This window comes from Psammomys obesus, unplaced genomic scaffold, assembly GCF_907164565.1.
Source record: "Psammomys obesus unplaced genomic scaffold, mPsaObe1.curated_primary_1811, whole genome shotgun sequence".
Taxonomy (NCBI): Eukaryota; Metazoa; Chordata; class Mammalia; order Rodentia; family Muridae; genus Psammomys; species Psammomys obesus.
Window position 1 is genome coordinate 2,190,705 of NW_026596079.1, and position 20,818 is coordinate 2,211,522.

General features: G+C 49.4%; 1 long non-coding RNA gene across 1 annotated transcript in view; it reads left to right on the forward strand.

Moving 5' to 3' along the window:
- Positions 1-427: 427 nt before the first annotated feature.
- LOC129690706 (uncharacterized) overlaps positions 428-20,818 on the forward strand; it is a 40,604-nt gene continuing 20,213 nt past the window's right edge. Inside the window, exons 1-2 of the long non-coding RNA XR_008722357.1 lie at positions 428-462; positions 905-1,084. This is a non-coding gene — a long non-coding RNA (uncharacterized LOC129690706). The remainder of the gene's footprint in view (positions 463-904; positions 1,085-20,818) is intronic.

Below are 20,818 nucleotides of genomic sequence, written 5' to 3' on the forward strand. Positions count from 1 at the left end.
GGCCGAGATTGAATATCCAGGTAGGATCCCCAAAGGGCCACCCGGAGTCAATCCGCAGCTCCCAGGCACAGTCCTTGCTAGGGTACTTCAACTGCACTCATCCTCAGATTTCCGGTCTGTGTCCCTGTGGGAAGTTCATGCCCAAGCTTCCGCTAACCAAGCTGCCCCGGCTAAGCACACCTGAGGCAGGGTCCCACTTCCTCCTCTCACTTCACCCTCAATCTTGTTGGACTTGACTCCCTGCTGGCGTCTTTTGGCCGCTCCAGCCACCGTCACCTTGCTTCACCCCAACGGGGCACGCTGGGACTCGTAGTCCACCGGCCGGCGTGTAGAGGGCCGCCCACCATTGGCTGGTTTCCTCATCACGTGATGTTTGGAGGGCTAGCTTGCGGCTTGCTGCCCTCCTTCCGCGAAGATTAGAGCACGCCCCAGAGGTGAGGCAGGTGAAAGCAGGTGGAGCAGGTGATGCAGCCGGCGCGCTCGCCGGCACCCGGGCGATCTTGGGGGAGAAGGGAGCGGCTCGGGCAGGCGCGCGGGGCGGAGCCTGGAGGCGCGGAGTGGGCGGGGCCGGGTGTAAAACCAGCTTGCGGGGCACGGGATGGGGATTTGTATGCCCGATGCGGCGCTAGGGTGCGTGGCTTGGGCATTGCGTGGGCAAGGACGGCCCTGGCGGCCAGAGTGGCTCCGGGTCTGGCTAGGATCCTTGCTGCCCACCCTCGAGGACCGCGCTTTACCTGGAGCGCCCGCGAACTCACTTGTTAGCTGCAAGAGGTGTCCCTGAGGCTCTGAGGGAGGATCAGCCCTTGAGCCCTTGAGCTGGAGATCACGATCTTATGTGTCTTGCCTTATTCTGTTCTTCAAGTTGTACACGGTGCCTCACCGGGATCCCTTTTGGGGCTTTCAGGTGGTCTGGAGCTGCAGTATCCCCGCGGAATCCCCCACCCGGGGCCACCTGTTGTTGGTAGAATCCTGTCTCAGCCTTCTCTCCACCGGGAAGCTTTGTGTCAGAGGTCCAAGGTGGCAGTTACTAGTCACCTGTAACTAAATAAGCCTCGAAGCCACTCCTGCAGGTTGGACAGCGAAGGTAGGGACCTTTACAGTCTTCCCAGGAAGTTCCCTGGGCCGTGGTGCAGCTCCTCCACCCCTCATCCCGCCATGCATCTTTCCACTCACACTGTGGCACCCCTTTCTTCTACCCCTTCCTTCCACCCTTGCCTGCCTGCCTGCTTTTCTCTTAGGCCCTGGCCTGGAGCCAGCTGGCTTAAAGTCACTTCCTGACCTCTCCTTGGATATTTCCCTGCTCCTCCTTTTCTTCCCGGTACCTGCTATTTTCACACTGCCATTGCTTGCTCTCTGTGTTACCTCTCATGTCCAGGAGGCAGGGATTGGATTTGCTGCATGGCCTGTACTTGCACTATGGCTGTACTCTTAGGCTGGAGGCGAAGGTACAATCTGCTAGTGGTAAAGGTCCAGGGGTAACATTGTACTCTCCAGCGACACAGCTTCTTCCACTGTAAGCTTGCGGGAATCTCACACACCAGGTCCTGGGACCCAGGGTGTGGGAGGTCAAGAGCAAGTTGTGACTGTGGATGGCTGGGGGAGGGCCCTTAAAAGGCCAGGAGGATTCTTACAGGAGGTTGAGTTTTAGCTGGGTCATTTGTGTTCCTGACTAATGATAGCTGGCATTCACATCTTCTCACTTTGTCCAGTCATGTTTCCTCAGGCATTTCCCTGTATGGCCATATGTAGATGTTCGGACAACAACCTAGACCACAGCACTGTGTCTGGAGGCACATGTGCAGGCAGATGTCATTATATCCCTTCCACAGCCCCCTGTTTGCAGGTTGAAGCTCTGCATCTGGCTTGAATGTAAGGCTCTAGCCAGTGTTTTTGGTTCTTTCATTATGCTCACGGGTCCTTGTTTCTTGCGTACCCTGTGCCTTCTTTACTCATCTGAATGCGCATGCCAATTCTCTTTCTTGGAATGCCCTTCACTCCCTCATGCTCTTCTGAGTCCATGGTGTAGGCGCCTCTGCCTGCTTGTCCCCCAGGACCCAGCACAGCATCGAAAGCTGAGTGAGCAATGTCAAGTTTGGATAAAGGAGTAGGCTGTAGAAGAAGGGCCTGGAGGGGAGTACAGATGCTGAAGCATACAAGTTGGAAGGTTACAGGCAGGGATTTGAGGAGTAAACTATGACTATAGCTGTAGCCAGTCATTCACAGATATGTGACGGGAGCCCCAAAGGGTAAGGGGTTTGAGTTGGGTCAGGTATGGAGTTGGGTAGGATATGGGGAAGATTGGGGAAGATGGGAGCATTCTACAGGAGTAACACCAGCCACACCTATCCTCTAGGTCAGGGCCAACCTCTGCTAGGGGTACTCAGTGGCCCCAAGGAGAGGGCCTGCTGTGATTTCATCCCAAAGGTGAAAAGCTGGGGGCCCAGGAAGAGAAATCGTGTTAGTCCCCTACTTGAAGTTCTGAGGTGCTTTTCTCTAGAGTCCAGACACACACAGTCTGAGGTGGCTGGACATTTTATCATTCTGCAGTTTTGGGGAAGTGTGTGTTGCGGTGTAAAGGTGCCAGCTTCTGTTGCTTCTCTTTCCAGGTCACGTGTGGTGGGTGGGCTCGGGGCTAGGAAATCCATTTTGATCTTATGGGTGGAATTTTGCCCATGGCTCCATCCTGCTGCCATTCATTTCTGTTCTTCAAATTCTGACTGTGCGCTTATCAGTAACAGTGAGTATGAAGGTAGACATCAGATTCATCTGTATACGGTCCCTACTCAGCACTGCTTGGTTCCTGAGTGGCCGCTGCATCTGTGCATGGGGAACTGGGTGACAGAGAGACTGCAGGACAGAAAGGAAGGAGGTGCAGTCACCGCTGTCTCCTCCAGGACAGGATGCCTTCACTTGTTCACTGTGAAATCTGTTTGGGTTTACACTCTGTACGTGGACTGTTCTGGTCCTGCCTCCTTTGGTGTGCCAAGGCAGGTGGGGAGGAGATCTAGTTTATATTCTCAGGAGAGAAACTTGCAGACTTAAGTTGCTGGCAGCCAACTGCAATCACTCTCTGCCTGCCACCGCACTCACAGCCAGCTGTAGCCCTGGGACAGGGAATCTATGGGTTCCTGGCCAAGTTTGCTAAAGAAGTGGAGGATGTGATAGAGCTGACCCTGAGCTTGAACTATTTGTTCTTCTTTCTCTGTGCTTTCTGTCAGTGCCACACTGAGCTCTCTATTCTGCAGGGTTGCCTTGGCCAGGCCCTCTAGCATAGCAGGTGGCACCTGTCAACAAACCAGGTGTCTTGAACAGTTTTCCAACCCTTTGCATGTCTAGAGTACCTTGCCTGGGTAGTTGAGGCCATGGTTCCCTGTCTGATATCTAGGGCTGCCCTCTGGTGCTTGTCATTTCAGACTGTCCTACTTTGTTCTAGCCATCAGATTTTTCCCATCAGCCCCTAGGCTTTCTGAGTTGAGGGTGGGTGGAGATATGCTTTGCTTGGCTTCTTACCCAGAGCACATGGATGAGGGGCAGAGCATGGGTGCAACCTGTTAGGACTTGGGTCAGCTTTGTGGCTGTCGCAGGCAGGCTGGTCACTTGCTGGGGTGGATTGCCCACCTAAATAGGGCCAAACAAGGCCTTCACCATGGGCTCTGTAGTCAGGGCCCTTGTCTCTGTGTTCTGTGGGGGCTCTGCAGTGGTCAGGCCTTTGTTGGAGGCTCAGGACATGGCGTCCAAGAGAAAGGGGCTGCCTTCAGGCTGTGTTCCTCACAGAGTACATGGGGAGTGACCCTGGAAGCTTGGGCAGGAAGGGAGGCCTGGACTTGGCAGTAACTGCTGGTGCTTTTCAAGAAAGGCCTGTGGAGTCTTGTTGAGCTTTGTTGGACAGGGTCTCATGGCCGGAGCTGAAAGGTCTAGGTTGGTCTGCTTCGGGGCTCCATGCTGTGTGGCTGGACTCCCCTTGGTGCAGTGGCACTGTGTGCCCTTTGGTGGATCTGGGACAGTTAGGTCCTTCCTGGACTGATGGCAGGGGCTGCTCATTATCTTGGCAACCACAGGCTCTGCTCTGACTCCTGGAAACAGCGGCCCTTCCTGACTGGAAATGAGCAAGCAGGGCCAAGTGGTCACGCTGGCCCGAGAGACCCTGGCCAAATGCTCTGGCCCAATAAACCTTTATGATTTTCTTCCACTGGATCGATGGGAGATTGTCTTGTTTTCTGACTCTGATTTCCCCTGAGACAAGGTTGGATCCCAGGCCTGACTTATTCCACATTCTGGTGTGAGCCCAGTATTTCAGCTCCTTAGCTATGGGATATTAACCATGTCACTTTCTAGAGCTCCCAAACCTTGCCTTCTCATACTGCTGACATGATCACAGCTTCCAGGGGTCCATGAAGCCCATTCCAGAAATGCAGAGGCTCCAGCTCTTTGGGATAGCACTCGAGAGTTCTGAAGTGTGAAGAAGGGGCTGCGGTGGCCCGCAGAGGAATGCAGTCCCCAGGCAGTGGGGGCCGCCTTTTTTTTTGAGCCATCTTCCGAGCTGCGCCACTTTCCATTTCCCGCTCCAGACAACCTTCTGTCCGGGTGGCTGAGGGCATGGCCTGTTCTCAAGTGGATTATATCATCACTGTGGTCATTAAGTGGTTAGCATCACTGTCTTTTACCCCTTCATCGTCTGTTGTCTCCTGTCTGTTGACTACCATACGTCTGCCGGGATCTGCTGGCTTCCTAACACAAGGCAGGCCTGCACACTTCCTGTGTTTGAGTAAGTTATCACACTCTCACGGGGCTGTAAAGACTACCCTGGCATTCTGACTCTAGAGATGAGCCTGCTCATTGTTCTGCCCCTCTGCCTGCTGGGAACTCCAAAGAGAAAGAAGTTTGACCTAAAGAAGCTGGAAGCGGCCTGTGAACCAGAGATGGTGTTGATAGTGGCAGTGTTGGTAGGGTGACTGTCCTGGCTCTTCTGCCCCACAAGGGGGACATTCTCAGGGTGAACGTGGTATAAGTTTGAGGGCCATAAGGAGCTGTGTATGCTGCTCTTCTGATGGAGAGGGGAGGCCAGGGCAGAACTCAGGATTCTTGTTCCCATGAACGAGCTTACTGGCAGGGTGGCTGGTGCCCGGGAAGGTGTCATTGCAGGGTCATGCATCACCAGAGCTTGTGGGGCAGATGCCAGGCTTAAGGAATATGTCCGTGTGTGCCTGTGTGTGTTATCCTGCACCTGTACAATCTCCTGGGTATAGTCTGACGGATTCAGGTGAGTCCGTACCAGTGGAATGTGGGACACGGGTAGGATAGAGTATGAAGGTATTCCAGGAGAGCTGGAAGTTTCAGGGCTATGTTTAGGGACTCATGGGCACCAGGGACTGTAGAGAATCTGCTGGAAAACGCTGTCAAGCAGGAGAAAGGGTGCGGTGCCTCGCCTGCCCACGCCTGCTGACTGCACACTACCTCATTATCCATTCTCGCCAATTCTTTGGAAAAAGGACACATTTTTAAGTTGGAAGCCCAGAATTTGTCTCCCAACATTAACAAACACACAGCCCAGCAGCCCCTTCCTGGCTTGGCCACCCACTCAGCATACACTTTTAGAGGCACCAATTAATGAGGAGCTGGGTTCATTTCTAAGCTTGGCCTTCTTTCCTGGGCTGCTCCCCCACCCCCCTTAACAGCCAGGGTGCTAAGGGGCATAGATTGATGTCTGGTGGTGGCTGCAGAGGACGACAATTCTGTTTTTCCTGGTCTGGGGTACAGAATGGCTGCAGCTGTGAGTCTCTTCCATCTGGTCTGTGGCCTCCAGCCTGGCCTTACTGGTGTTGGCTCCTCTGGGCACCTCTGGCCTGTTGGTTGTAGCTAGGAGTCATTGTAGGTACCCTGGCCCTGCTGTAGAAAGACTGGCTTTCACTTAGCATTGCAACATTTTTTTTTTTAATGTCCTTCTAGCCTTGGAGATGAAGGGCCCACTTCTCTAACCTGTGCCCGGTGTCTTTCCTGAGCCTACCCATTCAGTGTCCCCATCTGGGGACCCCTTCCTGCCTTTCTAAGCATGGCACAAGGCTGTTGTGAGCAAAACCCTCGGCTTGTTTCTGCCACTTGATTCTGAGTGGGTGAGTGTGTGTGTGTGTGTGTGTGTGTGTGTGTGTGTGTGTTCTTCTGTGCTGCCCTCCTCTAGGACTTTGGAGAGTTTTGCCTGTCTCCATGGTCTCAGCATAATAAAATGCATGGTTAGGCACCCAGTGAAACTTGTTTTGACATGAGCTGACCATTGGGAAGAGCATGCATCTTTGCATTTCAGTTTATGATGCCCCCAGGGCACCCACCCCTCCACATGGCAGGATGTAGTGGGGGTCAGTGACACCAGGCCCTTCAAAACCAGGCCCTCATCCATACCTTACAGAGGGAGGCCGTGACTTGCAGAGGGCGCACCAACCACAACACTGCAATGAGGAAGCTCATCTTCAGGCTCCTGCTGCTCTTTGTGCACCTTGCTGTGTTCACACCCTGGATGGCACGAGCAGGCAAGCCATACCGATAGGTGGGGTGTGGCTGTGCTGTGGTGGCTGGGGGGAGCATGCCACAGCTCAAGATGGTGCCAGGGGAGAGCAGAACAGTGGGGGGTTGTTCTCTCTCTGACCCGGGAGGTTCTAAGACCTCAGAGCAGATGAAGAATGGAGCTGGGAGTTGAATCCAGTTGGGTCTAACCGTTATGTCTACTGTCTGTTTTTTTTTTTTTTTTTTTTTTTTTCCATACTGCCCCTCTGGAGTTCGAGCTCTGGCTGAGAAATTGCTTTTAGGTAGAGAGTGGGTTTGAGTTGTTCCCCAGGGCTGTGAGGCTCCACGCACCCCTGCTGCCAGCACCATCCCCTTCTAAGGCTGAGGCAACTCTGGCTGATCTGTTCCATTGTTCATCTTTAAGGATGAGCAGTTGCGGAGCGCAGAATATGTCTGTACCCTATCTGGCTGAGGATATCGGGGGCCACAGCTATTCGCCCCTTCTGTTGTGAGTTGTACCCCCTGCCTTCTTGGGTCGGACAGGATTTCTGTGCCTCGGCTCCTTGCATGTGCCATCTGCACACTACCTGTGCAAGAGGGTGTGGAGGAGAGCGCAGGAGAGCTGTGTTGGCGTGTGGGCCCACAAAAGCCAGAGGGCCTCCGTTAGCAAGGGGTGAAGTCAGGAGCCAGCTGGAGGTCAAGCCATAGCGGACGGGTGGAGCATGAGCTTATTGAAGACAGGTAATAACAGTCCCTGAGTTTCCACATTCTGAAAGCAAAGGCGTATGTTGGTGACCAACAGACAGAAATAACCACGGAGCTCTACCCTATGGAGGACAGGTAGAGCACTGAGCCACACTTTCCTGAGGGAGGAGAGCTGACTAAGCAGTGTTGAGTTTCAGACAGGCTCCTTGTGTTCTCCCCTTCTCCCTTTGGGGACCCTGTCTGCACAAGTACAGGTTTTATCCTGTGAGAGTTCGCCTACCTTCTGACCTTGATCTACAAGGCTGAAGATGGCTTTGCTCTTTGTCAATGTGGAGCCTTGGCAGGGACACTTTTGCCTGACATTTAGTGTCTGTCTGTCTGTCTATTTTCTTCTTTCATATATTACATCCCCACTGCAGTTTACCTTCCCTCCGCTTCCCCAGCCTCTCCGTGTGCCCACCTCTCTTTTCCCCAAGATCCCCCTTCCTCCGCCTCTCCTCAGAAAGAGACATCAACTAAATACAGTATAACAAGCTACAACAAGACTAGGCAGCTGGGCGTGGTGGCGCATGCCTGTAACCCCAGCACCTGGGGAGGCAGAGGCAGGCAGATTTCTGTGAGTTTGAGGTCATCCTGGTCTACATAGCAAGTCCAGGATTGCCAAGGCTACTCACAGACAGACCCTGTCTTGGAAAAAAACAAAAACAAAAACAGGCCAGGCATATACTATCACATTAAGGCTGGGCAATCCGGTAGATGGAAAAGGGTCCCACAGGTAGACAAAAGAGGCAGGGATAGCCCTGGCTTGCGGTGACAATTTTAGAATTTTGGTTTCTTAAAAAAAACAAAACACATATATAATATAAGACCATTTTTTCATTTTAATCCCAGGTGTGGGGATATGGGGCTGCCTCAGACTGTCCACAGCAGCTGGCTATGATTTGCTTCGTGCTCTAGTAGAGGCATGGGTATTGCTGGCTGCAGATCATTTCAGCGATTGTGGATGTTTGGAATTCTGGGAACTTTTCAGAGGCTATGTAAATGTGAGAGCCCTTATAGGCAGGGTTGATGTTTGTTTGTTGCTCATTCAGGGGAGTTGGTTGTGGTTTGTTAGTAGTTGTGTGCTCAAAGAAGAAACAAAAGGAAAGATTAGATTCAGGGCTCTCTCTCTCTCTCTCTCTCTCTCTCTCTCTCTTCTATCCTTGTTTCTCATCTATCTAGTGTTAGATGGTGAAACGGGGAGATTGGTGAGGAGAATAAAGAGTGGAAAAAAGAAGAACCCACAAAGTAGCAAAGGCCAGCTATATGCCCTCTCCCATTGTTAGGTTTTCCACAAGAACAACAAGCTTCTCAGCTGTAACATATATATAGAGGACCTAGGTCAGACCCCCACAGCTTCCCTGACCTCTCACGTTCAGTTGATTCTGTGGGCTGAGTTCTCCTGCTGTGTCCTTGACCCCTCTGGTTCCTCCAGTCCTCCTCTTCAGCAGCTTTCCATGAGCTCCGCCTAATGCTTGGCTCTGGTACTCTGCACCTGCTCCCATTGGTTGCTGGATCATACTTCTCTGGTATCTTTGATAACGATTTCGTGAGGCTGGTCCCAGCACATTCTGTAGGCAGAACAAATTGTAGGTGGAAGGTTTTGTGACTGGGTTGGTGTCCCAGTCCCTCCATTTGAGGCCTTGCCTGGTTACAGAAGATGATATGTTCAGACCCTGAACATATTTATTAGGATCTTTGCTACAGTTACAGATAGAGTCTATAGAGTTTCCATTGCATTAGGTTTCTGCCCGCCGTGGATATGACCCACAATTCCAGTTTTTTTTCTCCCACTATCTTCTTCCTCTCACTTTTCCACTTGGTTTCTCCTGTTCCCAATTCCACCCAACCCTAGTCCACCTATGAAATCTATTCTATTTACCCATCCTGGGGAGATCCTTGCATCTCCCCATAAGCCCCCCTTGTTACTTAGCCTCTTTGGGTTTGTGGAACATAGTGTGATTGTCTTTTACTTTACTTTATTTACACTTATAAGTGAGTACATACCATGTTTGTCTTCTGGATTACCTCACTCAGGATGATTTTTTTTTCTGGTTCCGTCCATTTGCCTACAAATTTCATGATGTCATTGTTTTTTAACAGCTGAGTAGTACTCCATTGTATGAATGTACCACATTTTCTATATCCATTCTTTGGTTGAGGGACATCGTTGCTTCCAGTTTCTGGCTAATACAAATAAAGCTGCTGTGAACATAGTTGAGCAAGTGTCTTTTGAGAGGATGGAGCATCTTTTGGGTATATGCCCAGGAGTGGTATAGCTGGGTCTTGAGGTGGATGGATTTTCAATTTTCTAGGAAACCTCCAGATTGACTTCCAAAGTGGCTGTACAAGTTTGCACTCCCACCAGCAGTGGAGGAGTGTTCCCCTTGCTCCACATTATCACCAGCATGTCTGTCACTTATGTTTTTTTATCTTAGACATCTTGACTGGTGTAAGATGGAATCTCAAAGTTGTTTTGATTAACATTTCTCTGATGGCTAAGGATGTTGAGCATTTCTTTTAAGTGTTTCTCGGCTATTTGAGATTCCTTTGTTGAGAATTCTCTGTTTAGATCTGTACCCCATTTTTAAATTGGATTATTTCTATGTTGCTGTCCAGTTTCTTAAGTTCTTTATGTATTTTGGATATTAGTCCTCTGTTGGATGTGGAGTTGATGAAGTTATTTTACTATTCTGTGGGCTGCCATTGTGTCCTATTGACAGTGACTTATAGGGCCTGAGTGATCAGGAGTGAGGGAACTCTTCTGTTTAGGTACCTCTTCCCTCTCTTCCTTCTTTCCTCAGCCCCTCTCCCCACCTCACACCTCCTTTTCTTTACAGAAGCTTTTCAGTTTTATGAGGTCCCATTTATTAATTGTTGATCTTAGAGCCTGTGCTGTTGGTGTTCTGTTCAGGAAGTTGTCTCCTGTACCAATGTATTCAAGGCTTTTCCCTATTTTCTCTTCTGTCAGGTTCAATGTATCTGGTTTTATGTTGAGGTCTTTGATCCACTTGGACTTTTTGTGCAGGGTGATAGGTATGGATCTGTTTGCATTCTTCTACACACTGACATTCGGTAAGACCAGCACCATTTGTTGAAGGTGCTTTCTTTCTCTATTGTATAGTTCTGTCTTCTTTATAAAAAATTAGGTGTCCAGTTTAAACTTCTTATAGGCTAGCTGTGAATTCATGTCCAGTTAGAAGAGAGAGAATTTGGGTACCCACTCTTCTATTCCCCCAGGGATAGCTTCTTGCAGAACCAATAGTACTGAGGGCAACTTATGAAGCCGGGACCCTCTATCCCAGAGAGGTGGTATCTTTTAGCAACACCCTGTTTGCTTCCGCCATTCTCTTCCTGTATGTTCAGGAGCCCCTGTCTGCTCCCTGCTCCCAGGAGCCTTTGGGGCAGGTGCTGTTACTTCCTTTCTGTGACAGAAGGGAATACTGAGTGTGTCTTGGGGGGAAATGGGCAGAGAGAATAACAGCCTGGGCTGGGTGGGGAGTAGGGTGCTGCTGAGGCCTCAGACAGATCCCCTGATGATAGGGAAAGGCCACCCAGGCCCTCACCAGGCAGCCCGAAGCAGTGCCCACAGTAGGCTGATAGAGGCACTGGCCCATAGAGCCCCGAGGCTCCTGGTCAGACCTGAGGCAGCGCTGCGGTTGCACTGGCTGCCCTGGCAGCAGGAGACAGAGAGGGCGCGGCCATCTGAAGACATGGTGCTGTTGGGGCAGGTTGGGGCGCAGGACTTCATGACCAGGATGCCAGCAGGGTTGGCCATGGAAACAGGAGGAATGGCCATGGGTATCTGGCCACAGTCACCTCAGCTGTCACCATCCAGTCAGCTCTCAGGGAACCTTCAGCCATTTTAAGATAACCTGAGGTCATCTTAAGCTTTCTGTGGCATGGCATCATGTAGTCTGTGGCTTGTCTGCTTCCCAGTAGTTCCTGGAGGGTTCCAGAAGTTGCTGTGACTGTGGAGTCCTGTTTCACAGTATGGGCAGTCTGCATCTGAACGACTCTGATGCCATCTTGTTTTAGGATTCTCATTGTTTATACAGTCCGATAGCGGTGTGTGAGGAAGCTGCAATTGGGCAGTTGAGCATCTACCACCTGCTGGGCTGACTTTCTGACACATTCCTCTGAATCCCCATGCAGTTCATCAGGCAAACACCAACATATATCATTATGTTTCCTTTTGTTTTACAAGACCTCTCCTGACAAATTCTGGCACCTTGTGGCCTCTTCTGCCCTGGGATGTGAGTGCTGCTGTGGGGTAGAGAGGGACTCAGCGGTTACCACTGTTTCCTCTCTGACAGCTTCTCAGTGCTTTGTGATGTGCCCTGCCATGCGGTGGCATCAGCCATCTGTTGTTGGCAATAGGCGCTTAGTGTTTCCTGTGGAGAATGGTGACCTTGCCCTAGACCCCCTCGTTAGTGTCTCAGGGCAGCATGCGAGGACAAGCAAGGGTTGGATCCCAGGTGTGCACCTCTGAAGCCGTGACACACATTGTTAGATCACCTTCCTAGGTGGACATGGAGGTCAGTGGCCGTGTCATCTAATTTGGTCTTGTGTCCCAGGGGGCACACCTGTATTTCCCTACAGGAATGAGCTTGGAAGATGTTTAGAAAACCTGTTTTGTGCTTTTTGTGTGTGTGCATTTCTGTGATGCTTTGGTGACCTGCAGCCTTTCCTCTGTGTAATTATGAAGGCATCATGCTGGACTTCCTGTTACCGAGAATTATTGCTGTTGCTTGTTGTTAGGATATTTTTTTTTCTCTGTCCATTCCAGATTACTTTTACACATGAGCCTTGAATTTACATTTTAAAATCTAATCCTTCCATGGAAGGATTTTATATATATATATATATATATGCAAAGCAAACCCCAAACCTGGTTTTCTTTGGCTTGAGGTTTGACCAGATTTATAAACTAATTATAATTATATATATATATATATATATACACATATATATAAATTGTTAAATTATAAAATTAAAAATAATTTAATAATTATATAATAATTACATATCGTTATATTAGTAAATCTATACTTAGTTCGAAGCAACCGAGTCTTCCATTTTTAGAACATGTCTTATCTTTCTGGTTGCTGAATCTCATGTTGCTTTTGTAGCTTTTAAAGAATAGCAGTAATTTTTAAAAGCTCATGATGTAGGGTGGCTCCGAACTTACTATCCTCCTGCTCTTGAAATGCCGGGAGTACTGGTATGCCACATGCCAAGGTTACGTTTTCTTTTCTTCAGATACTGGGTGCTAGAGCCTTGCCCACGCTGGGCAAACCCGACACCACTGAGCCGTGCCTCATTCCTTAACTGTTTTGACTGACAAGCTGTGGATCTTGATGGTGTGACATGTTTTCATGGAGAGAACATTTCCAGCCTGTCTCTTACTGATTACACATGACCTGTAGTCACATAGATTTCTTGAGCCCCTTACATCTCCTGTTTCTCCTGGGACTGACTGGCATTTGCTCTCCACCCCCAGATCACCATCCCAAAGTTCTACTCTGCTTCTATGATTTTAGCCATTGGATTCCATATGGGGTGAAGTCATGCCAGTTTGCTCTTTGCACTTAACCTGATGCCCTCTGGGGTCCCTCCTGTTGTCACATGTGGCAAGATTTCATCCTTTTTGAAAGCTGAGTGGTGTTGTTATGCCACTTTTTCTTTATTTGTTCATCGCCCGGTGGACATAGCTTGATTCTGTTTCTTGGCTGCTGGGATCAGTACTGCTCTGAACACAGGACATAGATGCCTCTATACCCCTTTGGTTTTCCTTGGCTCGGCGCTGGGGATTGCTGGAACTTATGGTGTCCTGTGCTTAATTGTTGGGGGGGATTACTATACCATTTTCCAAAATGTTTAGACAAGATTGCCACATCCACATTTGCACAAAGATTCTCTTTGGTTTATACCCTTGCCAGCCCTAGTCATCTCTTTTCATCTTAGTAGTAGCTGGTCTAGCAAGCATGGGGAATAGCTCATTTGTGACTTGCATTTATATTTTCCTGGTGACAGCAGTGTTTCCGTGTGTTGGCCACTTCCATTTGTTTTGAGAAATGTCTCTTTCAGTCCTCTGCCCATTTTGCAATAATGTATTTGGTGTTGTCACTACTGAATAGTTGAGTTTCCTATAGGTATGATTTTTTTTTTAAACTTCTGTGATATATGGTGTTTTCTCCCATTCTTTCTACTCTGTTTATTGTTTCCTTTACTTCGCAGGATGTTTTAATTTGATATGATCTCATTTCCATGTTCTTCCTCTATGCTATCTTCCACTGGTTTTATAGTTTCATGCCTACTCTTTCTGTCTTTACTGCCCTTGAGTTGATTTTTGCATGTGGCATAAGATCAGGGCTCAGTCTCTCTTGGAGGTGCAGTAGCCCCAGCAGTAGTTTTGGAGAGACTGCCCCTTCCCAATAGGGATCTTGGCGCTCTGTCCAAAGTCATGTGACTGGGAACACACTGGTTTAGTTCTGGGCTGTATTTGATTCCTTAGTTTGTGTCTTCTGCGGGCACTGGGCTGTTTTGGATGCAGTTGTTTCTCAAGCTGGAATCACAGTTTCCTTGGTCTCAGGGTTTTTGTCCTTTTACTGTTAGGAGGATTTTTTTGGTTGCATTTTCTTGTGTATTTATTAGTGGGATTATATTTGGGTTCTAGATACTAGTCTTGTCTCTTGTTAGCTGTTTTCATGGTATAGAGTCTCATCAGCAGCAGAGAGTAGTGGTTAAAACCACTTCCCCAATTCTAGTCCTTATGGACAAAGACCTTCAGCAAGGACCTTTAACACAGTGTTGATATCCTTTGGTAATGCCACTGCTGTTACCCTACTAAGCAACATGTGTCTTTGAATTGAGGTAGGTATGTTAAGATAGAGCCTATATGTCTGTCTTCCTTCCTTCCTTCCTTCCTTCCTTCCTTCCTTCCTTCCTTCCTCTTTTCTTTTCTTTTCTTTTCTTTTCTTTTCTTTTCTTTTCTTTTCTTTCCTTTTCTTTTCTTTCTTTCCTTCTTTCTTCTTTCTGGGTCAGGGTCTTTTGTAGCCCAGATTGGTGTCAAACTTGCTGTGTACCTGAGGATGATCTAGAAGTCCTACCTCTATCCTACAAGACTGTACCTCCCCAAAGTTCCACGACCTCTAACATGTGCCACCAGCTGGAGACAGTGTTCAAATGCATGAACAATGGGGGACATCTCACATTCACACTACAGTGCCCACCTGATCATAGTCCCTTTTTCCAAGCGTTTGAAAGCATTCTGAATTTTAGTTTGACTCTTGTTATAAGGAATTCCCCTAGGCATGGTTTCTCTGAACAGCGCCCTAACACAGCAGGGAGAGGTTTTTGTTTTGTTTTGTTTTCCTTTTGGCCACTGGCTGTGGTGGTTTCTGACTGCAGGGTTTGGTTTCTAGCTTCTGCCATTTTCTGGGTTTAATAGCATCCGGTTGAGCCTGTTGGTTGTTCTCTGTGCACATTTGGCTCTCAGGAGATTCCCTTGTGGCCCATTGTGATGTCTGTTTCCTTGCAGCCCTGACAGGGTTTGGAAGAAAGGTGGCGTTCAATTCTGTCTTGCAGAGGCTGGGTGTGCCCAGCCACTCAGTTCCCTCCCTTACCTGTAAGCTCTGTGGGCCTCTCGGCCTCTATTATGGAAAGAGATGGTTCGTCTGCACCATCTGTCTTACTTTCTGGTCCCCAAGAAAGAGGCCTGCAGTATTATTGAGAGACAGTTGTTTAAGCTCCTACAGAACCTCACATTGCCCTCTGTGTGTCTGCATGTCTGGCCAAGAGGCCATGACTGTAATCCCCTGGGTAAAGTGTGGTGGGAATACTCTGACTGGACTGGCCCCTGCCAGCCATTTCCCCAGTCGCAGGGCTGGGGAAGGTTGGCTCCATTCCCAGAGCTTAAAGGAGGAGTGCAGCCCAGTGACCCAGCTGATTTGGTGTTTCAGGCTGCTGAGTTTGTGGTAATTGTGGTATGGCAGCAGCAGGAAGCCGGCACACCTTCTGTGGGTGATTATCACATTAGCCTGCTTTCCCTTTTTTCTCCCAGCGCTTCATTCTAGTCAACAGTAGTACTTTGTCTGTCTTCGCCTTTGTACTGTTACATCGCCTTATACTTCTGCTAGTGAACTGTCAGCTTTAAATACATCCTTTGACTCCAGTCCTTGATGATGAGCCAGTGAGCTAATGGCTCTTTCCCTCTGCCTTGCTCCTGTTTTCCCGGTTTTTATTACTCGTGACTCCTTAGCAGAGCACTGCCTTATCTGTGTCCCACTCGGTCATCGTAACCTTCATGCTAGGCTTGAGTCTCCAGGTAACCGTTCCCAGCCGTACTCCTTGACCATCCTTTCAGAGCATTTCTTAGGCCCCATGGGAATTGGGGTCTCCAAGTGCTGCAGTTCCCAGGGCAGCAGAGGGACAGTATGGCTGGGGTGGAGTCCTCAGTCGCTGCCCATCATGTAGGTGTCACTTGTCGTCATCTGACTGTAGAGGTTGCTCTGGAGACGTCTGAGAAATCTGCCTGGTTCCCTTCCCTGGATAAGTGCTTTAATTTCTTTCTTTTCACCTCATTTTCTTTACTCACCTCATATTTGTAATACTTTTAAAAATAGGATTGATTTTTTTTTGGTTGAGTTTAAACTGGCATATTCTGTGTAGTCAGCTCTCAAGGGTACATCTTTGCAGACGCTTCCTCCTGCGTGGGGAGCTGCCTCTTCCCTGTTGGTAATGTGCTTTGATGCACATTCTTGGTTTTGATAGAGTTCCATCTGTCTGATTTTTCTTTTGTTTTCTGTGTGTTTGATGTCATAGTTAAGAAACCATTGCCAAATTCAATGTCATGAAGTTCCCCCAGTGTTGCCTTATAATTTTAGCATGTACATTTAGTTCTGTGACACATTTTGTGCTAATTTCTGCAGCGGTTTAAGGTAAAAACCCAATAGCATTGTGTGTGTGGATGTGTGCTTTTCTAACACCATCTGTCGGTTCCTTGTGGGATGGCTTTGACACCCTGATGGCGATCACATGGCTGTCCACATGAGAGTTCACTCTTGGGCTCTCTGTTCAGTCTTCTGGTCTATATTCTGTCTTTAGGCCACTGCCACACTGTTTTGATGACCAGAGCTTTGTGAATGTTTTCAAATCTGGAAATCTAAACTCTTGTTACCTGTCACTCTGTTTTCAAGATAGTTTTGATTTTCTGGGTTGGCTGTTCATTATGGAATGAATTGTTTTTGTTCTGGGTCAGCTCTCTTTAAGAGCCCCAGGATCCTTCCAGAGCAGTTGGGGGCATGGCTGGTAGCTCTGCCAAGGCCCTTTCTGGGTGCTGCTCAGGCCTAGAGACTTCTTAGGAGGCTTTGCTGCTCCATGGATACACAGCTCCCATTGGGTTGTCGTTTCAGAGAGAGATGGTAGAGGGTTGTAGAGTGAGGTGGTGGAGGGTCAGAAGGGTAGAAGGAACTATCTTACTGAGGTTGCCCCTACAATCCTGGTGTTCCCTCCTTCAGCCCTGCAGCTTCCCATTGTGCCTTTATAGTCCTGCCATGTTCCTCCACCCATGTCTCATCCCTGAGGCCCTGAAGCATCTCCATGACCCTGTGGTGCTGCTGCCCCCAGTCACCCCCACCCCCACCCTGCAGCCCTGAATTTCCTTACAGGCATGCCCCTCTCCACATGATGGCAGGGCTTTGTTCTCTCCCTACTCTGGTGGAAGTTCTCGTCTGACTCGGGGCCTAAAGATGTTGTTTCTTGTTGTCTATAAACACGAAGTATAGATTTGTAAACCTTTTCTCTGTTAGTTCGTGGGCTTCCTCCTTGTTGTTTTAGCCTGGTTTCTAGAGAGAAGTGGGGAAAAACGTGCTGATGTAGAAAGGGGTTTGTACTTGTCATCAGTGTCTCTTTAATGACCTCGTAGATTATTAACTTTTAGAGTTCATGTGCCTGTCCTGGAGGCTGTACACAGGAGGTGCTTAACAAAGACTCAGCTACACTCTTGTCCCCTTGTGTGATAGTTGTGGGGAGGGGAGAAGCTGAGCTTGAGCCTGGGAGAGAGGTGACACCAGTCAGGCTGCAAGAGCAACAAGGTAGTCGTGGGCCAAGGCAGCATTGTTCCAGGCTTGATGCTCCCAGGACCTTGGATAGCAACTGGCTGGGGTAAGTGATGTCTTTGCTCACTGGCTGGTGCCTGTATCTGGCTACCACTGGTCTGATCTACCTGACCCTCCTTTCTGAAGGTCACTGGGTGAATGGTGGAGGCACAGAGCTGTCCTGATATCTCATCCTTTGTCCTGTCCTACTGCCTATTATCTGCTGGTTGGGGCATGCATCCAGGATGGCAAAAAGTATTGGGAGTGATTGCCGGGCTGTAGGAGATGGGAGGGAAGACAAGAAAGAGAGAGAAGTGAGGGCCCGGCTGTGTGAGCGACAGCCATTATACGGGTGATGATGTAGCAGTCTCTCCAGTGTCATTGCCTCATCTGGAGGGATCAGAACAGGCCTGTTGTTTGCTTTTTATGGAAGGGGACAGGGTTTTGGGAAGTTAAGAGAACAGTGTGGGTTCTCGAGGGTAGAAGGTGCATATCTTGACTTGCTGTTGGTTCATATGCTTTTGTGGCTGAGCCTGCCTCTAGAACTACCTCTGTCCAAATGTTTGCCCAGTGCATGAGCTATGCTGTCTTCTCAGTGGTGTGCCCTTCATCCTAAGGGAGAACAGTGTCTCCTGCTGAGACACTGTTGAGAACCTTTGAAATTCTCTGAACTGTCCTTATTTTCGCATTTTTTGTCTGGGTTCCTGGTGGAGTGTGGCACCAGGGTTCTGTTACTGGGCAGACTTTTTCCTCCTGCCTCTGGTGGGTTGGCCTTGTTGTGAGCATCCTGTGGACTGCCAGGCTGGCCTCCTATCCCCATGTCTCCCTGTCCTAGCATTTCCCTCATGAAGCTTCAGGACCTGGCTGAGTCTGCTGAGAAGGTTCTGGCTTTGAGCTGATGTCTCTGTGGACAGTAGCCGTGGTCAGGGTTGGCCTGTCTCTCTCCAGCCTGGCTGCACAGCCTGGCACCTGGTTGTAACCTCCTCTGAGCCTCATGCAGATGGCACACTGCCTCTCTCAGGAGCCCCACTCCAGACATTGAGAGTGGCTTTGGGCATGGCAAGTACACAGCAGCCTTCCCATCAGGCCATATCTTACTAAGTTGAACTTGTGCCCAGCTTTGCTGACCTCATGGGAATCTGGATCTGGCACACACAGTTGCTTGTTCTGTAGCCTTGCAGGCTTCCAGCTCCATGGCCATGGCTGCACGCAAACTTAGCCAAAGCCTGTCCAGTGCCAGTGCAGCTTGGCGGGAGAGGGAGAGGGACCTGGGTCTGGATTCCATCTTGGCCTCTCACCAGCTAGATGGCTTAGGTCAGGCTTAGACCTCTCTGAGACTCAGCTTGTAGGCTAGGATGTGGTGACATAGATTCTCCATCCACTCAGGCCTGAGGTTTACATCGTGGCTACAGGCATAAAGCTCACTGGCTAAGTTGTCTCCTGGCAGGCTTGGGCCACCTGGTTAAAGGAGTAGGTTTTCCCTGTGAGTGGGATGTCCCCAAGGGAAGGAGAGCCACACCTCCCTCTTCCCCTGTGGTCCCTTCAGCCCTAGCCAGACCCTTGCTAGCTGTGCTAACGGGGCTCTCTACCTGTGTCTTTGTGACATAGGCACTGTTAGTTCTCTGCAGCTGCCATCCTAGGGAGAAGGGACTCATCCCTGGAGCAGGCAGCTGGGCTGTGGGCAGAGCTAGAACAGATGCCTGGCCTCTTGTGGTCCTCCTGAGGGTAGGAGGGAGGGAGGCTGTGATGAAGACAGCTTTGGCAGGTGGAGTTGGGGAAGGAGGAATGCACACTGCTGGCATTTTGACCGCCCTTTCACGATGGTAGTTATCCAGCTTCTCCACTGCTGAGTCTAGGCATCATTTTGCAAAGGTGCCTGGGGGGTGCCTGGCTGCATTCTATTTGACTCAGAGTTGAAGTTGCTATAACAACACTGATTCATGTAATTGTAGATCCCTCGTCAGGGCCCTTCTCTGGTTCTGTGTTGCACATACAGGCACACATGCTTATGATCAGGTACATGCATATGATCAGGAGATTGCAGAGGGCCAGGGGCCGTGTATGGGTAAGCCTCCCATCTTACCATAGCGCTGTGCCTCAGAGCATGCTGTCTTGGTTTGAGGGGCATCAGGTGCCAGAGGAGTAGGAAATGGTCTGTTCCCAATTGGAGGACTCCACATCCACGATGAGGTGCTAGTGTGAGTTGTGCTCTGTCTCAGTGTCTTGGGCACGAACAGCCCTGGTTACATTAGTGCTTTCAAGATTTCAGTGCTTGCTTGGATGTGAGGCAGAGCCAGGTCCTGGGTGCTGGCTGGGCTGGTGTGTGTGTGTGTATTGGTATGAGGTTGGGAAGAAAGCACATTGGAAAGTTTTGGCACATTTTTACCCTTTATTTTAAAAAGAGAGGGCTGGGAAAAGAACTAAATTGATAAAGTGCTTGCTATGCAGACTTGAGGACTTGAGTTGGATCCCCAGAACTCATGTAAAACGAGCTGGGCATGGCAGTGAAAATCTGTAATTCAAGTGCTAAGGAGGAAATGAGCTGGGAGGAACCTTTGGGCTTGCTGGCTAGCCATTGTAGCCTTCCTGATGAGCCCCAGGCCAGAAAGACCCTGTCTCAAAACAACAACAACACAAGACAGATGAGTTCTGAGGAATGGCACCCCAGGTTGTCGTCTGGCCTCTACATGCATGCACGCATGTATGTTCACCCATAGACAGATTGTACCCGCATGCATTCATGCGCACGCCCTCCACTCTCCCACTCCTCACATACACACATACGCTAAAAAGAGAGGACTTCCTTTCAGTTTCTCCAGAGTAGGACTTCTTCCTTATTGAACATTCATAAGTGAATGAAGGAGGCATACCCCATGTCCTCATGTCCTGGTGGCAATCACTCACACTCTTCTCCAGAACTTTCTTCCCAGTCTTTTTCTTCCTTGTGGTTGTCTGCCATGCAGCTTATTGCAAACAGCTTGCTGTTTCTCTGCGTGGTAGGCAGGACCTTCTTATGTTTGAGTGGCTTGCAGAAATGGCACTGAGCAGAGGTGAGAGCCTGTGAGATGGCCACTTTCTGAAGTGGGGGTAGCCTGGGATAGGAGAGCTTAAGGCTTAAGGCTGTAGACAGGTAGAGCAGGGTACGGATTTCTGCTTATATTGACGTCAGGGAGGGGGTCTTCTTGGCCTAAGGTTGTCTTCTTAATAACTTCTGGAATAGTTTGGCAGCATGAGACTCTATGATGCTTCATGTGAAGCCCAGGCCCATAAGCATCCTTGAGTTTCACCTCTACCCTCACACCCCATTGTGTGACATCTGTAGCTGCAGCTTCCATTTTCTGGATGGCTTGCTTCAGAGCCAGGCTGGACCACACTGCTGATATCCTGGGGCCTTGAGCCTATTGTTTTCTCTGTGTAACCTCATTTTCTGTAGCTCTGTGGAAGTGTCTTAGTGTGTCTCATTTTCTCATCTGTATGTT